At 38.2% G+C, this 25,841-nt stretch overlaps 31 non-coding genes across 31 annotated transcripts; 20 read left to right on the top strand and 11 right to left on the bottom strand.

Annotated features, from left to right (window-relative positions):
* Positions 1-426: 426 nt before the first annotated feature.
* On the top strand, positions 427-499 carry TRNAF-GAA (transfer RNA phenylalanine (anticodon GAA)). Its single transcript has one exon. It is a non-coding gene; the product is annotated as a tRNA-Phe (tRNA).
* Positions 500-977: 478 nt separating this feature from the next.
* Positions 978-1,060, bottom strand: TRNAL-CAG (transfer RNA leucine (anticodon CAG)). Its single transcript has one exon. It is a non-coding gene; the product is annotated as a tRNA-Leu (tRNA).
* A 916-nt stretch (positions 1,061-1,976) lies between these two features.
* TRNAF-GAA (transfer RNA phenylalanine (anticodon GAA)) lies at positions 1,977-2,049 on the top strand. The gene has a single exon. It is a non-coding gene; the product is annotated as a tRNA-Phe (tRNA).
* A 478-nt stretch (positions 2,050-2,527) lies between these two features.
* TRNAL-CAG (transfer RNA leucine (anticodon CAG)) lies at positions 2,528-2,610 on the bottom strand. Its single transcript has one exon. It is a non-coding gene; the product is annotated as a tRNA-Leu (tRNA).
* Positions 2,611-3,526: 916 nt separating this feature from the next.
* Positions 3,527-3,599, top strand: TRNAF-GAA (transfer RNA phenylalanine (anticodon GAA)). The gene has a single exon. It is a non-coding gene; the product is annotated as a tRNA-Phe (tRNA).
* Positions 3,600-4,077: 478 nt separating this feature from the next.
* On the bottom strand, positions 4,078-4,160 carry TRNAL-CAG (transfer RNA leucine (anticodon CAG)). Its single transcript has one exon. It is a non-coding gene; the product is annotated as a tRNA-Leu (tRNA).
* A 141-nt stretch (positions 4,161-4,301) lies between these two features.
* On the top strand, positions 4,302-4,374 carry TRNAF-GAA (transfer RNA phenylalanine (anticodon GAA)). The gene has a single exon. It is a non-coding gene; the product is annotated as a tRNA-Phe (tRNA).
* A 702-nt stretch (positions 4,375-5,076) lies between these two features.
* Positions 5,077-5,149, top strand: TRNAF-GAA (transfer RNA phenylalanine (anticodon GAA)). The gene has a single exon. It is a non-coding gene; the product is annotated as a tRNA-Phe (tRNA).
* A 478-nt stretch (positions 5,150-5,627) lies between these two features.
* On the bottom strand, positions 5,628-5,710 carry TRNAL-CAG (transfer RNA leucine (anticodon CAG)). Its single transcript has one exon. It is a non-coding gene; the product is annotated as a tRNA-Leu (tRNA).
* Positions 5,711-6,626: 916 nt separating this feature from the next.
* Positions 6,627-6,699, top strand: TRNAF-GAA (transfer RNA phenylalanine (anticodon GAA)). The gene has a single exon. It is a non-coding gene; the product is annotated as a tRNA-Phe (tRNA).
* A 702-nt stretch (positions 6,700-7,401) lies between these two features.
* On the top strand, positions 7,402-7,474 carry TRNAF-GAA (transfer RNA phenylalanine (anticodon GAA)). The gene has a single exon. It is a non-coding gene; the product is annotated as a tRNA-Phe (tRNA).
* Positions 7,475-7,952: 478 nt separating this feature from the next.
* Positions 7,953-8,035, bottom strand: TRNAL-CAG (transfer RNA leucine (anticodon CAG)). Its single transcript has one exon. It is a non-coding gene; the product is annotated as a tRNA-Leu (tRNA).
* Positions 8,036-8,727: 692 nt separating this feature from the next.
* Positions 8,728-8,810, bottom strand: TRNAL-CAG (transfer RNA leucine (anticodon CAG)). The gene has a single exon. It is a non-coding gene; the product is annotated as a tRNA-Leu (tRNA).
* Positions 8,811-9,726: 916 nt separating this feature from the next.
* TRNAF-GAA (transfer RNA phenylalanine (anticodon GAA)) lies at positions 9,727-9,799 on the top strand. The gene has a single exon. It is a non-coding gene; the product is annotated as a tRNA-Phe (tRNA).
* Positions 9,800-10,277: 478 nt separating this feature from the next.
* TRNAL-CAG (transfer RNA leucine (anticodon CAG)) lies at positions 10,278-10,360 on the bottom strand. The gene has a single exon. It is a non-coding gene; the product is annotated as a tRNA-Leu (tRNA).
* Positions 10,361-11,051: 691 nt separating this feature from the next.
* On the bottom strand, positions 11,052-11,134 carry TRNAL-CAG (transfer RNA leucine (anticodon CAG)). The gene has a single exon. It is a non-coding gene; the product is annotated as a tRNA-Leu (tRNA).
* Positions 11,135-11,275: 141 nt separating this feature from the next.
* On the top strand, positions 11,276-11,348 carry TRNAF-GAA (transfer RNA phenylalanine (anticodon GAA)). The gene has a single exon. It is a non-coding gene; the product is annotated as a tRNA-Phe (tRNA).
* Positions 11,349-12,824: 1,476 nt separating this feature from the next.
* On the top strand, positions 12,825-12,897 carry TRNAF-GAA (transfer RNA phenylalanine (anticodon GAA)). The gene has a single exon. It is a non-coding gene; the product is annotated as a tRNA-Phe (tRNA).
* A 701-nt stretch (positions 12,898-13,598) lies between these two features.
* TRNAF-GAA (transfer RNA phenylalanine (anticodon GAA)) lies at positions 13,599-13,671 on the top strand. The gene has a single exon. It is a non-coding gene; the product is annotated as a tRNA-Phe (tRNA).
* A 701-nt stretch (positions 13,672-14,372) lies between these two features.
* TRNAF-GAA (transfer RNA phenylalanine (anticodon GAA)) lies at positions 14,373-14,445 on the top strand. The gene has a single exon. It is a non-coding gene; the product is annotated as a tRNA-Phe (tRNA).
* Positions 14,446-14,922: 477 nt separating this feature from the next.
* TRNAL-CAG (transfer RNA leucine (anticodon CAG)) lies at positions 14,923-15,005 on the bottom strand. The gene has a single exon. It is a non-coding gene; the product is annotated as a tRNA-Leu (tRNA).
* Positions 15,006-15,146: 141 nt separating this feature from the next.
* TRNAF-GAA (transfer RNA phenylalanine (anticodon GAA)) lies at positions 15,147-15,219 on the top strand. Its single transcript has one exon. It is a non-coding gene; the product is annotated as a tRNA-Phe (tRNA).
* A 2,251-nt stretch (positions 15,220-17,470) lies between these two features.
* Positions 17,471-17,543, top strand: TRNAF-GAA (transfer RNA phenylalanine (anticodon GAA)). The gene has a single exon. It is a non-coding gene; the product is annotated as a tRNA-Phe (tRNA).
* Positions 17,544-18,244: 701 nt separating this feature from the next.
* On the top strand, positions 18,245-18,317 carry TRNAF-GAA (transfer RNA phenylalanine (anticodon GAA)). Its single transcript has one exon. It is a non-coding gene; the product is annotated as a tRNA-Phe (tRNA).
* Positions 18,318-19,020: 703 nt separating this feature from the next.
* TRNAF-GAA (transfer RNA phenylalanine (anticodon GAA)) lies at positions 19,021-19,093 on the top strand. Its single transcript has one exon. It is a non-coding gene; the product is annotated as a tRNA-Phe (tRNA).
* A 2,250-nt stretch (positions 19,094-21,343) lies between these two features.
* On the top strand, positions 21,344-21,416 carry TRNAF-GAA (transfer RNA phenylalanine (anticodon GAA)). Its single transcript has one exon. It is a non-coding gene; the product is annotated as a tRNA-Phe (tRNA).
* Positions 21,417-22,118: 702 nt separating this feature from the next.
* On the top strand, positions 22,119-22,191 carry TRNAF-GAA (transfer RNA phenylalanine (anticodon GAA)). Its single transcript has one exon. It is a non-coding gene; the product is annotated as a tRNA-Phe (tRNA).
* Positions 22,192-22,669: 478 nt separating this feature from the next.
* Positions 22,670-22,752, bottom strand: TRNAL-CAG (transfer RNA leucine (anticodon CAG)). Its single transcript has one exon. It is a non-coding gene; the product is annotated as a tRNA-Leu (tRNA).
* Positions 22,753-24,441: 1,689 nt separating this feature from the next.
* TRNAF-GAA (transfer RNA phenylalanine (anticodon GAA)) lies at positions 24,442-24,514 on the top strand. Its single transcript has one exon. It is a non-coding gene; the product is annotated as a tRNA-Phe (tRNA).
* Positions 24,515-24,992: 478 nt separating this feature from the next.
* Positions 24,993-25,075, bottom strand: TRNAL-CAG (transfer RNA leucine (anticodon CAG)). The gene has a single exon. It is a non-coding gene; the product is annotated as a tRNA-Leu (tRNA).
* Positions 25,076-25,216: 141 nt separating this feature from the next.
* On the top strand, positions 25,217-25,289 carry TRNAF-GAA (transfer RNA phenylalanine (anticodon GAA)). Its single transcript has one exon. It is a non-coding gene; the product is annotated as a tRNA-Phe (tRNA).
* Positions 25,290-25,841: the final 552 nt, after the last annotated feature.

The following is a 25,841-nucleotide window of genomic DNA, read 5'->3' as shown; positions in this document are numbered from 1 at the left end:
TTATGAGATTTTCCACCTCCCTCTTCTTACTGATAGTGCAGCAGAGAACAACATGATTGTGACAGACAGGATTGAGGATCCAGAGGGTTCTCATTGGCTTTGTCCTTGGACTAATCTGGTTTGTGGAAATGTCTGAATTGTGACAGAGGGACATAGTGAAAATGAAAAAAAAACAAAACATGATTGTAATGTAACAGAAACCTTTCAGAAGTGGGATTCGAACCCACGGCTCAAGTAGAGACTGCGACCTGAACGCAGCGCCTTGGACCGCTCGGCCATCCTGACAAGCACAACTGTGGAAAATTCACACTTTCTAAAAACAAACACATTTTTTGTTTGACCCCAAAAAAAGGCAAATTTTGAACTGAAAATTTATTAACGCCTTTGAGTTTGCCTTGCAATGCTGTAGCTTTAACTTTGTAGGTTGCTGAAATAGCTCAGTTGGGAGAGCGTTAGACTGAAGATCTAAAGGTCCCTGGTCCGATCCCGGGTTTCAGCACGCTGTTTTTAAGTATGAGTGATTTGAGATAAAGTTCTTTCTCCATATGCATTTAGCAAGATTTTCATTCTTTGTGAAGTGCAGATATACCTGAAAAAAACAGTTTTAAGTATCTCTTTTCAGAACAGTCACTAATGCGAGAAGAAAATGAAAGTAGTTATACTGAAAAATTAAGTTGAAATCGAAGTAGTATGGAGGAAATCGGAGAAAAAATCTGAGAAATATCAACATAAAGTGCTAAGGATCTTTAAGATTTTGTGTATCTTGAGGTTTATTTTATGAGATTTTCCACCTCCCTCTTCTTACTGATAGTGCAGCAGAGAACAACATGATTGTGACAGACAGGATTGAGGATCCAGAGGGTTCTCATTGGCTTTGTCCTTGGACTAATCTGGTTTGTGGAAATGTCTGAATTGTGACAGAGGGACATAGTGAAAATGAAAAAAAAACAAAACATGATTGTAATGTAACAGAAACCTGTCAGAAGTGGGATTCGAACCCACGCCTCAAGTAGAGACTGCGACCTGAACGCAGCGCCTTGGACCGCTCGGCCATCCTGACAAGCACAACTGTGGAAAATTCACACTTTCTAAAAACAAACACATTTTTTGTTTGGCCCCAAAAAAATGCAAATTTTGAACTGAAAATGTATTAACGCCTTTGAGTTTGCCTTGCAATGCTGTAGCTTTAACTTTGTAGGTTGCTGAAATAGCTCACTTGGGAGAGCGTTAGACTGAAGATCTAAAGGTCCCTGGTCCGATCCTGGGTTTCAGCACGCTGTTTTTAAGTATGAGTGATTTGAGATAAAGTTCTTTCTCCATATGCATTTAGCAAGATTTTCATTCTTTGTGAAGTGCAGATATACCTGAAAAAAACAGTTTTAAGTATCTCTTTTCAGAACAGTCACTAATGCGAGAAGAAAATGAAAGTAGTTATACTGAAAAATTAAGTTGAAGTCGAAGTAGTATGGAGGAAATCGGAGAAAAAATCTGAGAAATATCAACATAAAGTGCTAAGGATCTTTAAGATTTTGTGTATCTTGAGGTTTATTTTATGAGATTTTCCACCTCCCTCTTCTTACTGATAGTGCAGCAGAGAACAACATGATTGTGACAGACAGGATTGAGGATCCAGAGGGTTCTCATTGGCTTTGTCCTTGGACTAATCTGGTTTGTGGAAATGTCTGAATTGTGACAGAGGGACATAGTGAAAATGAAAAAAAAACAAAACATGATTGTAATGTAACAGAAACCTTTCAGAAGTGGGATTCGAACCCACGGCTCAAGTAGAGACTGCGATCTGAACGCAGCGCCTTGGACCGCTCGGCCATCCTGACAAGCACAACTGTGGAAAATTCACACTTTCTAAAAACAAACACATTTTTTGTTTGACCCCAAAAAAAGGCAAATTTTGAACTGAAAATTTATTAACGCCTTTGAGTTTGCCTTGCAATGCTGTAGCTTTAACTTTGTAGGTTGCTGAAATAGCTCAGTTGGGAGAGCGTTAGACTGAAGATCTAAAGGTCCCTGGTCCGATCCCGGGTTTCAGCATGCTGTTTTTAAGTATGAGTGATTTGAGATAAAGTTCTTTCTCCATATGCATTTAGCAAGATTTTCATTCTTTGTGAAGTGCAGATATACCTGAAAAAAACAGTTTTAAGTATCTCTTTTCAGAACAGTCACTAATGCGAGAAGAAAATGAAAGTAGTTATACTGAAAAATTAAGTTGAAATCGAAGTAGTATGGAGGAAATCGGAGAAAAAATCTGAGAAATATCAACATAAAGTGCTAAGGATCTTTAAGATTTTGTGTATCTTGAGGTTTATTTTATGAGATTTTCCACCTCCCTCTTCTTACTGATAGTGCAGCAGAGAACAACATGATTGTGACAGACAGGATTGAGGATCCAGAGGGTTCTCATTGGCTTTGTCCTTGGACTAATCTGGTTTGTGGAAATGTCTGAATTGTGACAGAGGGACATAGTGAAAATGAAAAAAAAACAAAACATGATTGTAATGTAACAGAAACCTGTCAGAAGTGGGATTCGAACCCACGCCTCAAATAGAGACTGCGACCTGAACGCAGCGCCTTGGACCGCTCGGCCATCCTGACAAGCACAACTGTGGAAAATTCACACTTTCTAAAAACAAACACATTTTTTATTTGGCCCCAAAAAAACGCAAATTTTGAACTGAAAATGTATTAACGCCTTTGAGTTTGCCTTGCAATGCTGTAGCTTTAACTTTGTAGGTTGCTGAAATAGCTCAGTTGGGAGAGCGTTAGACTGAAGATTTAAAGGTCCCTGGTCCGATCCAGGGTTTCAGCACGCTGTTTTTAAGTATGAGTGATTTGAGATAAAGTTCTTTCTCCATATGCATTTAGCAAGATTTTCATTCTTTGTGAAGTGCAGATATACCTGAAAAAAACAGTTTTAAGTATCTCTTTTCAGAACAGTCACTAATGCGAGAAGAAAATGAAAGTAGTTATACTGAAAAATTAAGTTGAAGTCGAAGTAGTATGGAGGAAATCGGAGAAAAAATCTGAGAAATATCAACATAAAGTGCTAAGGATCTTTAAGATTTTGTGTATCTTGAGGTTTATTTTATGAGATTTTCCACCTCCCTCTTCTTACTGATAGTGCAGCAGAGAACAACATGATTGTGACAGACAGGATTGAGGATCCAGAGGGTTCTCATTGGCTTTGTCCTTGGACTAATCTGGTTTGTGGAAATGTCTGAATTGTGACAGAGGGACATAGTGAAAATGAAAAAAAAACAAAACATGATTGTAATGTAACAGAAACCTTTCAGAAGTGGGATTCGAACCCACGGCTCAAGTAGAGACTGCGACCTGAACGCAGCGCCTTGGACCGCTCGGCCATCCTGACAAGCACAACTGTGGAAAATTCACACTTTCTAAAAACAAACACATTTTTTGTTTGACCCCAAAAAAAGGCAAATTTTGAACTGAAAATTTATTAACGCCTTTGAGTTTGCCTTGCAATGCTGTAGCTTTAACTTTGTAGGTTGCTGAAATAGCTCAGTTGGGAGAGCGTTAGACTGAAGATCTAAAGGTCCCTGGTCCGATCCCGGGTTTCAGCACGCTGTTTTTAAGTATGAGTGATTTGAGATAAAGTTCTTTCTCCATATGCATTTAGCAAGATTTTCATTCTTTGTGAAGTGCAGATATACCTGAAAAAAACAGTTTTAAGTATCTCTTTTCAGAACAGTCACTAATGCGAGAAGAAAATGAAAGTAGTTATACTGAAAAATTAAGTTGAAATCGAAGTAGTATGGAGGAAATCGGAGAAAAAATCTGAGAAATATCAACATAAAGTGCTAAGGATCTTTAAGATTTTGTGTATCTTGAGGTTTATTTTATGAGATTTTCCACCTCCCTCTTCTTACTGATAGTGCAGCAGAGAACAACATGATTGTGACAGACAGGATTGAGGATCCAGAGGGTTCTCATTGGCTTTGTCCTTGGACTAATCTGGTTTGTGGAAATGTCTGAATTGTGACAGAGGGACATAGTGAAAATGAAAAAAAAACAAAACATGATTGTAATGTAACAGAAACCTGTCAGAAGTGGGATTCGAACCCACGCCTCAAGTAGAGACTGCGACCTGAACGCAGCGCCTTGGACCGCTCGGCCATCCTGACAAGCACAACTGTGGAAAATTCACACTTTCTAAAAACAAACACATTTTTTGTTTGGCCCCAAAAAAATGCAAATTTTGAACTGAAAATGTATTAACGCCTTTGAGTTTGCCTTGCAATGCTGTAGCTTTAACTTTGTAGGTTGCTGAAATAGCTCAGTTGGGAGAGCGTTAGACTGAAGATCTAAAGGTCCCTGGTCCGATCCCGGGTTTCAGCACGCTGTTTTTAAGTATGAGTGATTTGAGATAAAGTTCTTTCTCCATATGCATTTAGCAAGATTTTCATTCTTTGTGAAGTGCAGATATACCTGAAAAAAACAGTTTTAAGTATCTCTTTTCAGAACAGTCACTAATGCGAGAAGAAAGTGAAAGTAGTTATACTGAAAAATTAAGTTGAAGTCGAAGTAGTATGGAGGAAATCGGAGAAAAAATCTGAGAAATATCAACATAAAGTGCTAAGGATCTTTAAGATTTTGTGTATCTTGAGGTTTATTTTATGAGATTTTCCACCTCCCTCTTCTTACTGATAGTGCAGCAGAGAACAACATGATTGTGACAGACAGGATTGAGGATCCAGAGGGTTCTCATTGGCTTTGTCCTTGGACTAATCTGGTTTGTGGAAATGTCTGAATTGTGACAGAGGGACATAGTGAAAATGAAAAAAAAACAAAACATGATTGTAATGTAACAGAAACCTTTCAGAAGTGGGATTCGAACCCACGGCTCAAGTAGAGACTGCGATCTGAACGCAGCGCCTTGGACCGCTCGGCCATCCTGACAAGCACAACTGTGGAAAATTCACACTTTCTAAAAACAAACACATTTTTTGTTTGACCCCAAAAAAAGGCAAATTTTGAACTGAAAATTTATTAACGCCTTTGAGTTTGCCTTGCAATGCTGTAGCTTTAACTTTGTAGGTTGCTGAAATAGCTCAGTTGGGAGAGCGTTAGACTGAAGATCTAAAGGTCCCTGGTCCGATCCCGGGTTTCAGCATGCTGTTTTTAAGTATGAGTGATTTGAGATAAAGTTCTTTCTCCATATGCATTTAGCAAGATTTTCATTCTTTGTGAAGTGCAGATATACCTGAAAAAAACAGTTTTAAGTATCTCTTTTCAGAACAGTCACTAATGCGAGAAGAAAATGAAAGTAGTTATACTGAAAAATTAAGTTGAAATCGAAGTAGTATGGAGGAAATCGGAGAAAAAATCTGAGAAATATCAACATAAAGTGCTAAGGATCTTTAAGATTTTGTGTATCTTGAGGTTTATTTTATGAGATTTTCCACCTCCCTCTTCTTACTGATAGTGCAGCAGAGAACAACATGATTGTGACAGACAGGATTGAGGATCCAGAGGGTTCTCATTGGCTTTGTCCTTGGACTAATCTGGTTTGTGGAAATGTCTGAATTGTGACAGAGGGACATAGTGAAAATGAAAAAAAAACAAAACATGATTGTAATGTAACAGAAACCTGTCAGAAGTGGGATTCGAACCCACGCCTCAAAAAGAGACTGCGACCTGAACGCAGCGCCTTGGACCGCTCGGCCATCCTGACAAGCACAACTGTGGAAAATTCACACTTTCTAAAAACAAACACATTTTTTATTTGGCCCCAAAAAAACGCAAATTTTGAACTGAAAATGTATTAACGCCTTTGAGTTTGCCTTGCAATGCTGTAGCTTTAACTTTGTAGGTTGCTGAAATAGCTCAGTTGGGAGAGCGTTAGACTGAAGATTTAAAGGTCCCTGGTCCGATCCAGGGTTTCAGCACGCTGTTTTTAAGTATGAGTGATTTGAGATAAAGTTCTTTCTCCATATGCATTTAGCAAGATTTTCATTCTTTGTGAAGTGCAGATATACCTGAAAAAAACAGTTTTAAGTATCTCTTTTCAGAACAGTCACTAATGCGAGAAGAAAATGAAAGTAGTTATACTGAAAAATTAAGTTGAAGTCGAAGTAGTATGGAGGAAATCGGAGAAAAAATCTGAGAAATATCAACATAAAGTGCTAAGGATCTTTAAGATTTTGTGTATCTTGAGGTTTATTTTATGAGATTTTCCACCTCCCTCTTCTTACTGATAGTGCAGCAGAGAACAACATGATTGTGACAGACAGGATTGAGGATCCAGAGGGTTCTCATTGGCTTTGTCCTTGGTCTAATCTGGTTTGTGGAAATGTCTGAATTGTGACAGAGGGACATAGTGAAAATGAAAAAAAAACAAAACATGATTGTAATGTAACAGAAACCTTTCAGAAGTGGGATTCGAACCCACGGCTCAAGTAGAGACTGCGACCTGAACGCAGCGCCTTGGACCGCTCGGCCATCCTGACAAGCACAACTGTGGAAAATTCACACTTTCTAAAAACAAACACATTTTTTGTTTGACCCCAAAAAAAGGCAAATTTTGAACTGAAAATTTATTAACGCCTTTGAGTTTGCCTTGCAATGCTGTAGCTTTAACTTTGTAGGTTGCTGAAATAGCTCAGTTGGGAGAGCGTTAGACTGAAGATCTAAAGGTCCCTGGTCCGATCCCGGGTTTCAGCACGCTGTTTTTAAGTATGAGTGATTTGAGATAAAGTTCTTTCTCCATATGCATTTAGCAAGATTTTCATTCTTTGTGAAGTGCAGATATACCTGAAAAAAACAGTTTTAAGTATCTCTTTTCAGAACAGTCACTAATGCGAGAAGAAAATGAAAGTAGTTATACTGAAAAATTAAGTTGAAATCGAAGTAGTATGGAGGAAATCGGAGAAAAAATCTGAGAAATATCAACATAAAGTGCTAAGGATCTTTAAGATTTTGTGTATCTTGAGGTTTATTTTATGAGATTTTCCACCTCCCTCTTCTTACTGATAGTGCAGCAGAGAACAACATGATTGTGACAGACAGGATTGAGGATCCAGAGGGTTCTCATTGGCTTTGTCCTTGGACTAATCTGGTTTGTGGAAATGTCTGAATTGTGACAGAGGGACATAGTGAAAATGAAAAAAACCCAAAACATGATTGTAATGTAACAGAAACCTGTCAGAAGTGGGATTCGAACCCACGCCTCAAATAGAGACTGCGACCTGAACGCAGCGCCTTGGACCGCTTGGCCATCCTGACAAGCACAACTGTGGAAAATTCACACTTTCTAAAAACAAACACATTTTTTATTTGGCCCCAAAAAAACGCAAATTTTGAACTGAAAATGTATTAACGCCTTTGAGTTTGCCTTGCAATGCTGTAGCTTTAACTTTGTAGGTTGCTGAAATAGCTCAGTTGGGAGAGCGTTAGACTGAAGATCTAAAGGTCCCTGGTCCGATCCCGGGTTTCAGCACGCTGTTTTTAAGTATGAGTGATTTGAGATAAAGTTCTTTCTCCATATGCATTTAGCAAGATTTTCATTCTTTGTGAAGTGCAGATATACCTGAAAAAAACAGTTTTAAGTATCTCTTTTCAGAACAGTCACTAATGCGAGAAGAAAATGAAAGTAGTTATACTGAAAAATTAAGTTGAAGTCGAAGTAGTATGGAGGAAATCGGAGAAAAAATCTGAGAAATATCAACATAAAGTGCTAAGGATCTTTAAGATTTTGTGTATCTTGAGGTTTATTTTATGAGATTTTCCACCTCCCTCTTCTTACTGATAGTGCAGCAGAGAACAACATGATTGTGACAGACAGGATTGAGGATCCAGAGGGTTCTCATTGGCTTTGTCCTTGGACTAATCTGGTTTGTGGAAATGTCTGAATTGTGACAGAGGGACATAGTGAAAATGAAAAAAAAACAAAACATGATTGTAATGTAACAGAAACCTGTCAGAAGTGGGATTCGAACCCACGCCTCAAGTAGAGACTGCGACCTGAACGCAGCGCCTTGGACCGCTCGGCCATCCTGACAAGCACACCTTTGGAAAATTCACACTTTCTAAAAACAAACACATTTTTTGTTTGGCCCCAAAAAAAGGCAAATTTTGAACTGAAAATTTATTAACGCCTTTGAGTTTGCCTTGCAATGCTGTAGCTTTAACTTTGTAGGTTGCTGAAATAGCTCAGTTGGGAGAGCGTTAGACTGAAGATCTAAAGGTCCCTAGTCCGATCCCGGGTTTCAGCATGCTGTTTTTAAGTATGAGTGATTTGAGATAAAGTTCTTTCTCCATATGCATTTAGCAAGATTTTCATTCTTTGTGAAGTGCAGATATACCTGAAAAAAACAGTTTTAAGTATCTCTTTTCAGAACAGTCACTAATGCGAGAAGAAAATGAAAGTAGTTATACTGAAAAATTAAGTTGAAGTCGAAGTAGTATGGAGGAAATCGGAGAAAAAATCTGAGAAATATCAACATAAAGTGCTAAGGATCTTTAAGATTTTGTGTATCTTGAGGTTTATTTTATGAGATTTTCCACCTCCCTCTTCTTACTGATAGTGCAGCAGAGAACAACATGATTGTGACAGACAGGATTGAGGATCCAGAGGGTTCTCATTGGCTTTGTCCTTGGACTAATCTGGTTTGTGGAAATGTCTGAATTGTGACAGAGGGACATAGTGAAAATGAAAAAAAAACAAAACATGATTGTAATGTAACAGAAACCTGTCAGAAGTGGGATTCGAACCCACGCCTCAAGTAGAGACTGCGACCTGAACGCAGCGCCTTGGACCGCTCGGCCATCCTGACAAGCACAACTATGGTAAATTCACACTTTCTAAAAACAAACACATTTTTTGTTTGGCCCCAAAAAAAGGCAAATTTTGAACTGAAAATTTATTAACGCCTTTGAGTTTGCCTTGCAATGCTGTAGCTTTAACTTTGTAGGTTGCTGAAATAGCTCAGTTGGGAGAGCGTTAGACTGAAGATCTAAAGGTCCCTAGTCCGATCCCGGGTTTCAGCACGCTGTTTTTAAGTATGAGTGATTTGAGATAAAGTTCTTTCTCCATATGCATTTAGCAAGATTTTCATTCTTTGTGAAGTGCAGATATACCTGAAAAAAACAGTTTTAAGTATCTCTTTTCAGAACAGTCACTAATGCGAGAAGAAAATGAAAGTAGTTATACTGAAAAATTAAGTTGAAGTCGAAGTAGTATGGAGGAAATCAGAAAAAAAATCTGAGAAATATCAACATAAAGTGCTAAGGATCTTTAAGATTTTGTGTATCTTGAGGTTTATTTTATGAGATTTTTCACCTCCCTCTTCTTACTGATAGTGCAGCAGAGAACAACATGATTGTGACAGACAGGATTGAGGATCCAGAGGGTTCTCATTGGCTTTGTCCTTGGACTAATCTGGTTTGTGGAAATGTCTGAATTGTGACAGAGGGACATAGTGAAAATGAAAAAAAAACAAAACATGATTGTAATGTAACAGAAACCTTTCAGAAGTGGGATTCAAACCCACGCCTCAAGTAGAGACTGCGACCTGAACGCAGCGCCTTGGACCGCTCGGCCATCCTGACAAGCACACCTTTGGAAAATTCACACTTTCTAAAAACAAACACATTTTTTGTTTGGCCCCAAAAAAAGGCAAATTTTGAACTGAAAATTTATTAACGCCTTTGAGTTTGCCTTGCAATGCTGTAGCTTTAACTTTGTAGGTTGCTGAAATAGCTCAGTTGGGAGAGCGTTAGACTGAAGATCTAAAGGTCCCTGGTCCGATCCCGGGTTTCAGCACGCTGTTTTTAAGTATGAGTGATTTGAGATAAAGTTCTTTCTCCATATGCATTTAGCAAGATTTTCATTCTTTGTGAAGTGCAGATATACCTGAAAAAAACAGTTTTAAGTATCTCTTTTCAGAACAGTCACTAATGCGAGAAGAAAATGAAAGTAGTTATACTGAAAAATTAAGTTGAAGTCGAAGTAGTATGGAGGAAATCGGAGAAAAAATCTGAGAAATATCAACATAAAGTGCTAAGGATCTTTAAGATTTTGTGTATCTTGAGGTTTATTTTATGAGATTTTCCACCTCCCTCTTCTTACTGATAGTGCAGCAGAGAACAACATGATTGTGACAGACAGGATTGAGGATCCAGAGGGTTCTCATTGGCTTTGTCCTTGGACTAATCTGGTTTGTGGAAATGTCTGAATTGTGACAGAGGGACATAGTGAAAATGAAAAAAAAACAAAACATGATTGTAATGTAACAGAAACCTGTCAGAAGTGGGATTCGAACCCACGCCTCAAGTAGAGACTGCGACCTGAACGCAGCGCCTTGGACCGCTCGGCCATCCTGACAAGCACAACTGTGGAAAATTCACACTTTCTAAAAACAAACACATTTTTTGTTTGGCCCCAAAAAAAGGCAAATTTTGAACTGAAAATGTATTAACGCCTTTGAGTTTGCCTTGCAATGCTGTAGCTTTAACTTTGTAGGTTGCTGAAATATCTCAGTTGGGAGAGCGTTAGACTGAAGATCTAAAGGTCCCTGGTCCGATCCCGGGTTTCAGCACGCTGTTTTTAAGTATGAGTGATTTGAGATAAAGTTCTTTCTCCATATGCATTTAGCAAGATTTTCATTCTTTGTGAAGTGCAGATATACCTGAAAAAAACAGTTTTAAGTATCTCTTTTCAGAACAGTCACTAATGCGAGAAGAAAATGAAAGTAGTTATACTGAAAAATTAAGTTGAAGTCGAAGTAGTATGGAGGAAATCAGAAAAAAAATCTGAGAAATATCAACATAAAGTGCTAAGGATCTTTAAGATTTTGTGTATCTTGAGGTTTATTTTATGAGATTTTTCACCTCCCTCTTCTTACTGATAGTGCAGCAGAGAACAACATGATTGTGACAGACAGGATTGAGGATCCAGAGGGTTCTCATTGGCTTTGTCCTTGGACTAATCTGGTTTGTGGAAATGTCTGAATTGTGACAGAGGGACATAGTGAAAATGAAAAAAAAAAAAACATGATTGTAATGTAACAGAAACCTGTCAAAAGTGGGATTCGAACCCACGCCTCAAGTAGAGACTGCGACCTGAACGCAGCGCCTTGGACCGCTCGGCCATCCTGACAAGCACAACTGTGGAAAATTCACACTTTCTAAAAACAAACACATTTTTTGTTTGGCCCGAAAAAAAGGCAAATTTTGAACTGAAAATTTATTAACGCCTTTGAGTTTGCCTTGCAATGCTGTGGCTTTAACTTTGTAGGTTGCTGAAATAGCTCAGTTGGGAGAGCGTTAGACTGAAAATCTAAAGGTCCCTGGTCCGATCCCGGGTTTCAGCACGCTGTTTTTAAGTATGAGTGATTTGAGATAAAGTTCTTTCTCCATATGCATTTAGCAAGATTTTCATTCTTTGTGAAGTGCAGATATACCTGAAAAAAACAGTTTTAAGTATCTCTTTTCAGAACAGTCACTAATGCGAGAAGAAAATGAAAGTAGTTATACTGAAAAATTAAGTTGAAGTCGAAGTAGTATGGAGGAAATCAGAAAAAAAATCTGAGAAATATCAACATAAAGTGCTAAGGATCTTTAAGATTTTGTGTATCTTGAGGTTTATTTTATGAGATTTTTCACCTCCCTCTTCTTACTGATAGTGCAGCAGAGAACAACATGATTGTGACAGACAGGATTGAGGATCCAGAGGGTTCTCATTGGCTTTGTCCTTGGACTAATCTGGTTTGTGGAAATGTCTGAATTGTGACAGAGGGACATAGTGAAAATGAAAAAAAAACAAAACATGATTGTAATGTAACAGAAACCTGTCAGAAGTGGGATTCAAACCCACGCCTCAAGTAGAGACTGCGACCTGAACGCAGCGCCTTGGACCGCTCGGCCATCCTGACAAGCACAACTGTGGAAAATTCACACTTTCTAAAAACAAACACATTTTTTGTTTGGCCCCAAAAAAAGGCAAATTTTGAACTGAAAATTTATTAACGCCTTTGAGTTTGCCTTGCACTGCTGTAGCTTTAACTTTGTAGGATGCTGAAATATCTCAGTTGGGAGAGCGTTAGACTGAAGATCTAAAGGTCCCTGGTCTGATCCCGGGTTTCAGCACGCTGTTTTTAAGTATGAGTGATTTGAGATAAAGTTCTTTCTCCATATGCATTTAGCAAGATTTTCATTCTTTGTGAAGTGCAGATATACCTGAAAAAAACAGTTTTAAGTATCTCTTTTCAGAACAGTCACTAATGCGAGAAGAAAATGAAAGTAGTTATACTGAAAAATTAAGTTGAAGTCGAAGTAGTATGGAGGAAATCAGAAATAAAATCTGAGAAATATCAACATAAAGTGCTAAGGATCTTTAAGATTTTGTGTATCTTGAGGTTTATTTTATGAGATTTTTCACCTCCCTCTTCTTACTGATAGTGCAGCAGAGAATAACATGATTGTGACAGACAGGATTGAGGATCCAGAGGGTTCTCATTGGCTTTGTCCTTGGACTAATCTGGTTTGTGGAAATGTCTGAATTGTGACAGAGGGACATAGTGAAAATGAAAAAAAACAAAACATGATTGTAATGTAACAGAAACCTGTCAGAAGTGGGAATCGAACCCACGCCTCAAGTAGAGACAGCGACCTGAACGCAGCGCCTTGGACCGCTCGGCCATCCTGACAAGCACAACTGTGGAAAATTCACACTTTCTAAAAACAAACACATTTTTTGTTTGGCCCCAAAAAAAGGCAAATTTTGAACTGAAAATGTATTAACGCCTTTGAGTTTGCCTTGCAATGCTGTAGCTTTAACTTTGTAGGTTGCTGAAATAGCTCAGTTGGGAGAGCGTTAGACTGAAGATCTAAAGGTCCCTGGTCCGATCCCGGGTTTCAGCACGCTGTTTTTAAGTATGAGTGATTTGAGATAAAGTTCTTTCTCCATATGCATTTAGCAAGATTTTCATTCTTTGTGAAGTGCAGATATACCTGAAAAAAACAGTTTTAAGTATCTCTTTTCAGAACAGTCACTAATGCGAGAAGAAAATGAAAGTAGTTATACTGAAAAATTAAGTTGAAGTCGAAGTAGTATGGAGGAAATCAGAAAAAAAATCTGAGAAATATCAACATAAAGTGCTAAGGATCTTTAAGATTTTGTGTATCTTGAGGTTTATTTTATGAGATTTTTCACCTCCCTCTTCTTACTGATAGTGCAGCAGAGAACAACATGATTGTGACAGACAGGATTGAGGATCCAGAGGGTTCTCATTGGCTTTGTCCTTGGACTAATCTGGTTTGTGGAAATGTCTGAATTGTGACAGAGGGACATAGTGAAAATGAAAAAAAAAAAAACATGATTGTAATGTAACAGAAACCTGTCAGAAGTGAGATTCGAACCCACGCCTCAAGTAGAGACTGCGACCTGAACGCAGCGCCTTGGACCGCTCGGCCATCCTGACAAGCACAACTGTGGAAAATTCACACTTTCTAAAAACAAACACATTTTTTGTTTGGCCCCAAAAAAATGCAAATTTTGAACTGAAAATGTATTAACGCCTTTGCGTTTGCCTTGCAATGCTGTAGCTTTAACTTTGTAGGTTGCTGAAATAGCTCAGTTGGGAGAGCGTTAGACTGAAGATCTAAAGGTCCCTGGTCCGATCCCGGGTTTCAGCACGCTTTTTTTAAGTATGAGTGATTTGAGATAAAGTTCTTTCTCCATATGCATTTAGCAAGATTTTCATTCTTTGTGAAGTGCAGATATACCTGAAAAAAACAGTTTTAAGTATCTCTTTTCAGAACAGTCACTAATGCGAGAAGAAAATGAAAGTAGTTATACTGAAAAATTAAGTTGAAGTCGAAGTAGTATGGAGGAAATCAGAAAAAAAATCTGAGAAATATCAACATAAAGTGCTAAGGATCTTTAAGATTTTGTGTATCTTGAGGTTTATTTTATGAGATTTTTCACCTCCCTCTTCTTACTGATAGTGCAGCAGAGAACAACATGATTGTGACAGACAGGATTGAGGATCCAGAGGGTTCTCATTGGCTTTGTCCTTGGACTAATCTGGTTTGTGGAAATGTCTGAATTGTGACAGAGGGACATAGTGAAAATGAAAAAAAAAAAAACATGATTGTAATGTAACAGAAACCTGTCAGAAGTGAGATTCGAACCCACGCCTCAAGTAGAGACTGCGACCTGAACGCAGCGCCTTGGACCGCTCGGCCATCCTGACAAGCACAACTGTGGAAAATTCACACTTTCTAAAAACAAACACATTTTTTGTTTGGCCCCAAAAAAATGCAAATTTTGAACTGAAAATGTATTAACGCCTTTGCGTTTGCCTTGCAATGCTGTAGCTTTAACTTTGTAGGTTGCTGAAATAGCTCAGTTGGGAGAGCGTTAGACTGAAGATCTAAAGGTCCCTGGTCCGATCCCGGGTTTCAGCACGCTGTTTTTAAGTATGAGTGATTTGAGATAAAGTTCTTTCTCCATATGCATTTAGCAAGATTTTCATTCTTTGTGAAGTGCAGATATACCTGAAAAAAACAGTTTTAAGTATCTCTTTTCAGAACAGTCACTAATGCGAGAAGAAAATGAAAGTAGTTATACTGAAAAATTAAGTTGAAGTCGAAGTAGTATGGAGGAAATCGGAGAAAAAATCGGAGAAATATCAACATAAAGTGCTAAGGATCTTTAAGATTTTGTGTATCTTGAGGTTTATTTTATGAGATTTTCCACCTCCCTCTTCTTACTGATAGTGCAGCAGAGAACAACATGATTGTGACAGACAGGATTGAGGATCCAGAGGGTTCTCATTGTCTTTGTCCTTGGACTAATCTGGTTTGTGGAAATGTCTGAATTGTGACAGAGGGACATAGTGAAAATGAAAAAAAACAAAACATGATTGTAATGTAACAGAAACCTGTCAGAAGTGGGATTCGAACCCACGCCTCAAGTAGAGACTGCGACCTGAACGCAGCGCCTTGGACCGCTCGGCCATCCTGACAAGCACAACTGTGGAAAATTCACACTTTCTAAAAACAAACACATTTTTTGTTTGGCCCCAAAAAAAGGCAAATTTTGAACTGAAAATTTATTAACGCCTTTGAGTTTGCCTTGCACTGCTGTAGCTTTAACTTTGTAGGATGCTGAAATAGCTCAGTTGGGAGAGCGTTAGACTGAAGATCTAAAGGTCCCTGGTCCGATCCCGGGTTTCAGCACGCTGTTTTTAAGTATGAGTGATTTGAGATAAAGTTCTTTCTCCATATGCATTTAGCAAGATTTTCATTCTTTGTGAAGTGCAGATATACCTGAAAAAAACAGTTTTAAGTATCTCTTTTCAGAACAGTCACTAATGCGAGAAGAAAATGAAAGTAGTTATACTGAAAAATTAAGTTGAAGTCGAAGTAGTATGGAGGAAATCAGAAAAAAAATCTGAGAAATATCAACATAAAGTGCTAAGGATCTTTAAGATTTTGTGTATCTTGAGGTTTATTTTATGAGATTTTTCACCTCCCTCTTCTTACTGATAGTGCAGCAGAGAACAACATGATTGTGACAGACAGGATTGAGGATCCAGAGGGTTCTCATTGGCTTTGTCCTTGGACTAATCTGGTTTGTGGAAATGTCTGAATTGTGACAGAGGAACATAGTGAAAATGAAAAAAAACAAAACATAATTGTAATGTAACAGAAACCTGTCAGAAGTGGGATTCGAACTCACGCCTCAAGTAGAGACTGCGACCTGAACGCAGCGCCTTGGACCGCTCGGCCATCCTGACAAGCACAACTGTGGAAAATTCACACTTTCTAAAAACAAACACATTTTTTGTTTGGCCCCAAAAAAAGGCAAATTTTGAACTGAAAATTTATTAACGCCTTTGAGTTTGCCTTGCAATGCTGTAGCTTTAACTGTGTAGGTTGCTGAAATAGCTCAGTTGGGAGAGCGTTAGACTGAAGATCTAAAGGTCCCTAATCCGATCCCGGGTTTCAGCACGCTGTTTTTAAGTATGAGTGAATTGAGATAAAGTTCTTTCTCCATATGCATTTAGCAAGATTTTCATTCTTTGTGAAGTGCAGATATACCTGAAAAAAACAGTTTTAAGTATCTCTTTTCAGAACAGTCACTAATGCGAGAAGAAAATGAAAGTAGTTATACTGAAAAATTAAGTTGAAGTCGAAGTAGTATGGAGGAAATCGGAGAAAAAATCTGAGAAATATCAACATAAAGTGCTAAGGATCTTTAAGATTTTGTGTATCTTGAGGTTTATTTTATGAGATTTTCCACCTCCCTCTTCTTACTGATAGTGCAGCAGAGAACAACATGATTGTGACAGACAGGATTGAGGATCCAGAGGGTTCTCATTGGCTTTTTCCTTGGACTAATCTGGTTTGTGGAAATGTCTGAATTGTGACAGAGGGACATAGTGAAAATGAAAAAAAAACAAAACATGATTGTAATGTAACAGAAACCTGTCAGAAGTGAGATTCGAACCCATGCCTCAAGTAGAGACTGCGACCTGAACGCAGCGCCTTGGACCGCTCGGCCATCCTGACAAGCACAACTGTGGAAAATTCACACTTTCTAAAAACAAACACATTTTTTGTTTGGCCCCAAAAAAAGGCAAATTTTGAACTGAAAATTTATTAACGCCTTTGAGTTTGCCTTGCAATGCTGTAGCTTTAACTTTGTAGGTTGCTGAAATAGCTCAGTTGGGAGAGCGTTATACTGAAGATTTAAAGGTCCCTGGTCTGATCCCGGGTTTCAGCACGCTGTTTTTAAGTATGAGTGATTTGAGATAAAGTTCTTTCTCCATATGCATTTAGCAAGATTTTCATTCTTTGTGAAGTGCAGATATACCTGAAAAAAACAGTTTTAAGTATCTCTTTTCAGAACAGTCACTAATGCGAGAAGAAAATGAAAGTAGTTATACTGAAAAATTAAGTTGAAGTCGAAGTAGTATAGAGGAAATCAGAAAAAAAATCTGAGAAATATCAACATAAAGTGCTAAGGATCTTTAAGATTTTGTGTATCTTGAGGTTTATTTTATGAGATTTTTCACCTCCCTCTTCTTACTGATAGTGCAGCAGAGAACAACATGATTGTGACAGACAGGATTGAGGATCCAGAGGGTTCTCATTGGCTTTGTCCTTGGACTAATCTGGTTTGTGGAAATGTCTGAATTGTGACAGAGGGACATAGTGAAAATGAAAAAAAAACAAAACATGATTGTAATGTAACAGAAACCTGTCAGAAGTGGGATTCAAACCCACGCCTCAAGTAGAGACTGCGACCTGAACGCAGCGCCTTGGACCGCTCGGCCATCCTGACAAGCACAACTGTGGAAAATTCACACTTTCTAAAAACAAACACATTTTTTGTTTGGCCCCAAAAAAAGGCAAATTTTGAACTGAAAATTTATTAACGCCTTTGAGTTTGCCTTGCAATGCTGTAGCTTTAACTTTGTAGGTTGCTGAAATAGCTCAGTTGGGAGAGCGTTAGACTGAAGATCTAAAGGTCCCTGGTCCGATCCCGGGTTTCAGCACGCTGTTTTTAAGTATGAGTGATTTGAGATAAAGTTCTTTCTCCATATGCATTTAGCAAGATTTTCATTCTTTGTGAAGTGCAGATATACCTGAAAAAAACAGTTTTAAGTATCTCTTTTCAGAACAGTCACTAATGCGAGAAGAAAATGAAAGTAGTTATACTGAAAAATTAAGTTGAAGTCGAAGTAGTATGGAGGAAATCGGAGAAAAAATCTGAGAAATATCAACATAAAGTGCTAAGGATCTTTAAGATTTTGTGTATCTTGAGGTTTATTTTATGAGATTTTTCACCTCCCTCTTCTTACTGATAGTGCAGCAGAGAACAACATCATTGTGACAGACAGGATTGAGGATCCAGAGGGTACTCATTGGCTTTGTCCTTGGACTAATCTGGTTTGTGGAAATGTCTGAATTGTGACAGAGGGACATAGTGAAAATGAAAAAAAAACAAAACATGATTGTAATGTAACAGAAACTTGTCAGAAGTGGGATTCAAACCCACGCCTCAAGTAGAGACTGCGACCTGAACGCAGCGCCTTGGACCGCTCGGCCATCCTGACAAGCACAACTGTGGAAAATTCACACTTTCTAAAAACAAACACATTTTTTGTTTGGCCCCAAAAAAGGCAAATTTTAAACTGAAAATTTATTAACGCCTTTGAGTTTGCCTTGCAATGCTGTAGCTTTAACTTTGTAGGTTGCTGAAATAGCTCAGTTGGGAGAGCGTTAGACTGAAGATCTAAAGGTCCCTGGTCCGATCCCGGGTTTCAGCACGCTGTTTTTAAGTATGAGTGATTTGAGATAAAGTTCTTTCTCCATATGCATTTAGCAAGATTTTCATTCTTTGTGAAGTGCAGATATACCTGAAAAAAACAGTTTTAAGTATCTCTTTTCAGAACAGTCACTAATGCGAGAAGAAAATGAAAGTAGTTATACTGAAAAATTAAGTTGAAGTCGAAGTAGTATGGAGGAAATCGGAGAAAAAATCTGAGAAATATCAACATAAAGTGCTAAGGATCTTTAAGATTTTGTGTATCTTGAGGTTTATTTTATGAGATTTTCCACCTCCCTCTTCTTACTGATAGTGCAGCAGAGAACAACATGATTGTGACAGACAGGCTTGAGGATCCAGAGGGTTCTCATTGGCTTTGTCCTTGGACTAATCTGGTTTGTGGAAATGTCTGAATTGTGACAGAGGGACATAGTGAAAATGAAAAAAAAACAAAACATGATTGTAATGTAACAGAAACCTGTCAGAAGTGGGATTCGAACCCACGCCTCAAGTAGAGACTGCGACCTAAACGCAGCGCCTTGGACCGCTCGGCCATCCTGACAAGCACAACTGTGGAAAATTCACACTTTCTAAAAACAAACACATTTTTTGTTTGGCCCCAAAAAAAAGGCAAATTTTGAACTGAAAATTTATTAACGCCTTTGAGTTTGCCTTGCAATGCTGTAGCTTTAACTTTGTAGGTTGCTGAAATAGCTCAGTTGGGAGAGCGTTAGACTGAAGATCTAAAGGTCCCTGGTCCGATCCCGGGTTTCAGCACGCTGTTTTTAAGTATGAGTGATTTGAGATAAAGTTCTTTCTCCATATGCATTTAGCAAGATTTTCATTCTTTGTGAAGTGCAGATATACCTGAAAAAAACAGTTTTAAGTATCTCTTTTCAGAACAGTCACTAATGCGAGAAGAAAATGAAAGTAGTTATACTGAAAAATTAAGTTGAAGTCAAAGTAGTATGGAGGAAATCGGAGAAAAAATCTGAGAAATATCAACATAAAGTGCTAAGGATCTTTAAGATTTTGTGTATCTTGAGGTTTATTTTATGAGATTTTTCACCTCCCTCTTCTTACTGATAGTGCAGCAGAGAACAACATGATTGTGACAGACAGGATTGAGGATCCAGAGGGTTCTCATTGGCTTTGTCCTTGGACTAATCTGGTTTGTGGAAATGTCTGAATTGTGACAGAGGGACATAGTGAAAATGAAAAAAAAACAAAACATGATTGTAATGTAACAGAAACCTGTCAGAAGTGGGATTCAAACCCACGCCTCAAGTAGAGACTGCGACCTGAACGCAGCGCCTTGGACCGCTCGGCCATCCTGACAAGCACAACTGTGGAAAATTCACACTTTCTAAAAACAAACACATTTTTTGTTTGGCCCCAAAAAAAGGCAAATTTTGAACTGAAAATTTATTAACGCCTTTGAGTTTGCCTTGCAATGCTGTAGCTTTAACTTTGTAGGTGTCTGAAATAGCTCAGTGGGAGAGCGTTAGACTGAAGATCTAAAGGTCCCTGGTCCGATCCCGGGTTTCAGCATGCTGTTTTTAAGTATGAGTGATTTGAGATAAAGTTCTTTCTCCATATGCATTTAGCAAGATTTTCATTCTTTGTGAAGTGCAGATATACCTGAAAAAAACAGTTTTAAGTATCTCTTTTCAGAACAGTCACTAATGCGAGAAGAAAATGAAAGTAGTTATACTGAAAAATTAAGTTGAAGTCGAAGTAGTATGGAGGAAATCGGAGAAAAAATCTGAGAAATATCAACATAAAGTGCTAAGGATCTTTAAGATTTTGTGTATCTTGAGGTTTATTTTATGAGATTTTCCACCTCCCTCTTCTTACTGATAGTGCAGCAGAGAACAACATGATTGTGACAGACAGGATTGAGGATCCAGAGGGTTCTCATTGGCTTTGTCCTTGGACTAATCTGGTTTGTGGAAATGTCTGAATTGTGACAGAGGGACATAGTGAAAATGAAAAAAAACCAAAACATGATTGTAATGTAACAGAAACCTGTCAGAAGTGGGATTCGAACCCACGCCTCAAGTAGAGACTGCGACCTGAACGCAGCGCCTTGGACCGCTTGGCCATCCTGACAAGCACAACTGTGGAAAATTCACACTTTCTAAAAACAAACACATTTTTTGTTTGGCCCCAAAAAAAGGCAAATTTTGAACTGAAAATGTATTAACGCCTTTGAGTTTGCCTTGCAATGCTGTAGCTTTAACGTTGTAGGTTGCTGAAATAGCTCAGTTGGGAGAGCGTTAGACTGAAGATCTAAAGGTCCCTGGTCCGATCCTGGGTTTCATCACGCTGTTTTTAAGTATGAGTGATTTGAGATAAAGTTCTTTCTCCATATGCATTTAGCAAGATTTTCATTCTTTGTGAAGTGCAGATATACCTGAAAAAAACAGTTTTAAGTATCTCTTTTCAGAACAGTCACTAATGCGAGAAGAAAATGAAAGTAGTTATACTGAAAAATTAAGTTGAAGTCGAAGTAGTATGGAGGAAATCAGAAAAAAAATCTGAGAAATATCAACATAAAGTGCTAAGGATCTTTAAGATTTTGTGTATCTTGAGGTTTATTTTATGAGATTTTTCACCTCCCTCTTCTTACTGATAGTGCAGCAGAGAACAACATGATTGTGACAGACAGGATTGAGGATCCAGAGGGTTCTCATTGGCTTTGTCCTTGGACTAATCTGGTTTGTGGAAATGTCTGAATTGTGACAGAGGGACATAGTGAAAATGAAAAAAAAAAAAACATGATTGTAATGTAACAGAAACCTGTCAGAAGTGAGATTCAAACCCACGCCTCAAGTAGAGACTGCGACCTGAACGCAGCGCCTTGGACCGCTCGGCCATCCTGACAAGCACAACTGTGGAAAATTCACACTTTCTAAAAACAAACACATTTTTTGTTTGGCCCCAAAAAAAGGCAAATTTTGAACTGAAAATTTATTAACGCCTTTGAGTTTGCCTTGCAATGCTGTAGCTTTAACTTTGTAGGTTGCTGAAATAGCTCAGTTGGGAGAGCGTTAGACTGAAGATCTAAAGGTCCCTGGTCCGATCCCGGGTTTCAGCACGCTGTTTTTAAGTATGAGTGATTTGAGATAAAGTTCTTTCTCCATATGCATTTAGCAAGATTTTCATTCTTTGTGAAGTGCAGATATACCTGAAAAAAAACAGTTTTAAGTATCTCTTTTCAGAACAGTCACTAATGCGAGAAGAAAATGAAAGTAGTTATACTGAAAAATTAAGTTGAAGTCGAAGTAGTATGGAGGAAATCAGAAAAAAAATCTGAGAAATATCAACATAAAGTGCTAAGGATCTTTAAGATTTTGTGTATCTTGAGGTTTATTTTATGAGATTTTTCACCTCCCTCTTCTTACTGATAGTGCAGCAGAGAACAACATGATTGTGACAGACAGGATTGAGGATCCAGAGGGTTCTCATTGGCTTTGTCCTTGGACTAATCTGGTTTGTGGAAATGTCTGAATTGTGACAGAGGGACATAGTGAAAATGAAAAAAAAACAATACATGATTGTAATGTAACAGAAACTTGTCAGAAGTGGGGTTCAAACCCACGCCTCAAGTAGAGACTGCGACCTGAACGCAGTGCCTTGGACCGCTCGGCCATCCTGACAAGCACAACTGTGGAAAATTCACACTTTCTAAAAACAAACACATTTTTTGTTTGGCCCCAAAAAAGGCAAATTTTAAACTGAAAATTTATTAACGCCTTTGAGTTTGCCTTGCAATGCTGTAGCTTTAACTTTGTAGGTTGCTGAAATAGCTCAGTTGGGAGAGCGTTAGACTGAAGATCTAAAGGTCCCTGGTCCGATCCCGGGTTTCAGCACGCTGTTTTTAAGTATGAGTGATTTGAGATAAAGTTCTTTCTCCATATGCATTTAGCAAGATTTTCATTCTTTGTGAAGTGCAGATATACCTGAAAAAAACAGTTTTAAGTATCTCTTTTCAGAACAGTCACTAATGCGAGAAGAAAATGAAAGTAGTTATACTGAAAAATTAAGTTGAAGTCGAAGTAGTATGGAGGAAATCGGAGAAAAAATCTGAGAAATATCAACATAAAGTGCTAAGGATCTTTAAGATTTTGTGTATCTTGAGGTTTATTTTATGAGATTTTTCACCTCCCTCTTCTTACTGATAGTGCAGCAGAGAACAACATGATTGTGACAGACAGGATTGAGGATCCAGAGGGTTCTCATTGGCTTTGTCCTTGGACTAATCTGGTTTGTGGAAATGTCTGAATTGTGACAGAGGGACATAGTGAAAATGAAAAAAAAACAAAACATGATTGTAATGTAACAGAAACCTGTCAGAAGTGGGATTCGAACCCACGCCTCAAGTAGAGACTGCGACCTGAACGCAGCGCCTTGGACCGCTCGGCCATCCTGACAAGCACAACTGTGAAAAATTCACACTTTCTAAAAACAAACACATTTTTTGTTTGGCCCCAAAAAAAGGCAAATTTTGAACTGAAAATGTATTAACGCCTTTGAGTTTGCCTTGCAATGCTGTAGCTTTAACTTTGTAGGTTGCTGAAATAGCTCAGTTGGGAGAGCGTTAGACTGAAGATCTAAAGGTCCCTGGTCCGATCCCGGGTTTCATCACGCTGTTTTTAAGTATGAGTGATTTGAGATAAAGTTCTTTCTCCATATGCATTTAGCAAGATTTTCATTCTTTGTGAAGTGCAGATATACCTGAAAAAAACAGTTTTAAGTATCTCTTTTCAGAACAGTCACTAATGCGAGAAGAAAATGAAAGTAGTTATACTGAAAAATTAAGTTGAAGTCGAAGTAGTATGGAGGAAATCAGAAAAAAAATCTGAGAAATATCAACATAAAGTGCTAAGGATCTTTAAGATTTTGTGTATCTTGAGGTTTATTTTATGAGATTTTTCACCTCCCTCTTCTTACTGATAGTGCAGCAGAGAACAACATGATTGTGACAGACAGGATTGAGGATCCAGAGGGTTCTCATTGGCTTTGTCCTTGGACTAATCTGGTTTGTGGAAATGTCTGAATTGTGACAGAGGGACATAGTGAAAATGAAAAAAAAAAAAACATGATTGTAATGTAACAGAAACCTGTCAGAAGCGAGATTCGAACCCACGCCTCAAGTAGAGACTGCGACCTGAACGCAGCGCCTTGGACCGCTCGGCCATCCTGACAAGCACAACTGTGGAAAATTCACACTTTCTAAAAACAAACACATTTTTTGTTTGGCCCCAAAAAAATGCAAATTTTGAACTGAAAATGTATTAACGCCTTTGAGTTTGCCTTGCAATGCTGTAGCTTTAACTTTGTAGGTTGCTGAAATAGCTCAGTTGGGAGAGCGTTAGACTGAAGATCTAAAGGTCCCTGGTCCGATCCCGAGTTTCAGCACGCTGTTTTTAAGTATGAGTGATTTGAGATAAAGTTCTTTCTCCATATGCATTTAGCAAGATTTTCATTCTTTGTGAAGTGCAGATATACCTGAAAAAAACAGTTTTAAGTATCTCTTTTCAGAACAGTCACTAATGCGAGAAGAAAATGAAAGTAGTTATACTGAAAAATTAACTTGAAGTCGAAGTAGTATGGAGGAAATCAGAAAAAAAATCTGAGAAATATCAACATAAAGTGCTAAGGATCTTTAAGATTTTGTGTATCTTGAGGTTTATTTTATGAGATTTTTCACCTCCCTCTTCTTACTGATAGTGCAGCAGAGAACAACATGATTGTGACAGACAGGATTGAGGATCCAGAGGGTTCTCATTGGCTTTGTCCTTGGACTAATCTGGTTTGTGGAAATGTCTGAATTGTGACAGAGGGACATAGTGAAAATGAAAAAAAAACAAAACATGATTGTAATGTAACAGAAACTTGTCAGAAGTGGGATTCAAACCCACGCCTCAAGTAGAGACTGCGACCTGAACGCAGCGCCTTGGACCGCTCGGCCATCCTGACAAGCACAACTGTGGAAAATTCACACTTTCTAAAAACAAACACATTTTTTGTTTGGCCCCAAAAAAGGCAAATTTTAAACTGAAAATTTATTAACGCCTTTGAGTTTGCCTTGCAATGCTGTAGCTTTAACTTTGTAGGTTGCTGAAATAGCTCAGTTGGGAGAGCGTTAGACTGAAGATCTAAAGGTCCCTGGTCCGATCCCGGGTTTCAGCACGCTGTTTTTAAGTATGAGTGATTTGAGATAAAGTTCTTTCTCCATATGCATTTAGCAAGATTTTCATTCTTTGTGAAGTGCAGATATACCTGAAAAAAACAGTTTTAAGTATCTCTTTTCAGAACAGTCACTAATGCGAGAAGAAAATGAAAGTAGTTATACTGAAAAATTAAGTTGAAGTCGAAGTAGTATGGAGGAAATCGGAGAAAAAATCTGAGAAATATCAACATAAAGTGCTAAGGATCTTTAAGATTTTGTGTATCTTGAGGTTTATTTTATGAGATTTTCCACCTCCCTCTTCTTACTGATAGTGCAGCAGAGAACAACATGATTGTGACAGACAGGCTTGAGGATCCAGAGGGTTCTCATTGGCTTTGTCCTTGGACTAATCTGGTTTGTGGAAATGTCTGAATTGTGACAGAGGGACATAGTGAAAATGAAAAAAAAACAAAACATGATTGTAATGTAACAGAAACCTGTCAGAAGTGGGATTCGAACCCACGCCTCAAGTAGAGACTGCGACCTGAACGCAGCGCCTTGGACCGCTCGGCCATCCTGACAAGCACAACTGTGGAAAATTCACACTTTCTAAAAACAAACACATTTTTTGTTTGGCCCCAAAAAAAGGCAAATTTTGAACTGAAAATTTATTAACGCCTTTGAGTTTGCCTTGCAATGCTGTAGCTTTAACTTTGTAGGTTGCTGAAATAGCTCAGTTGGGAGAGCGTTAGACTGAAGATCTAAAGGTCCCTGGTCCGATCCCGGGTTTCAGCACGCTGTTTTTAAGTATGAGTGATTTGAGATAAAGTTCTTTCTCCATATGCATTTAGCAAGATTTTCATTCTTTGTGAAGTGCAGATATACCTGAAAAAAACAGTTTTAAGTATCTCTTTTCAGAACAGTCACTAATGCGAGAAGAAAATGAAAGTAGTTATACTGAAAAATTAAGTTGAAGTCGAAGTAGTATGGAGGAAATCAGAAAAAAAATCTGAGAAATATCAACATAAAGTGCTAAGGATCTTTAAGATTTTGTGTATCTTGAGGTTTATTTTATGAGATTTTTCACCTCCCTCTTCTTACTGATAGTGCAGCAGAGAACAACATGATTGTGACAGACAGGATTGAGGATCCAGAGGGTTCTCATTGGCTTTGTCCTTGGACTAATCTGGTTTGTGGAAATGTCTGAATTGTGACAGAGGGACATAGTGAAAATGAAAAAGAAACAAAACATGATTGTAATGTAACAGAAACCTTTCAGAAGTGGGATTCAAACCCACGCCTCAAGTAGAGACTGCGACCTGAACGCAGCGCCTTGGACCGCTCGGC

The sequence above is a fragment of the Anomaloglossus baeobatrachus genome, chromosome 1, assembly GCF_048569485.1.
Source record: "Anomaloglossus baeobatrachus isolate aAnoBae1 chromosome 1, aAnoBae1.hap1, whole genome shotgun sequence".
Lineage (NCBI taxonomy): Eukaryota > Metazoa > Chordata > Amphibia > Anura > Aromobatidae > Anomaloglossus > Anomaloglossus baeobatrachus.
The sequence above is the reverse complement of the archived record's forward strand: the minus strand, read 5'-3'. Positions and strand labels throughout refer to the sequence as shown.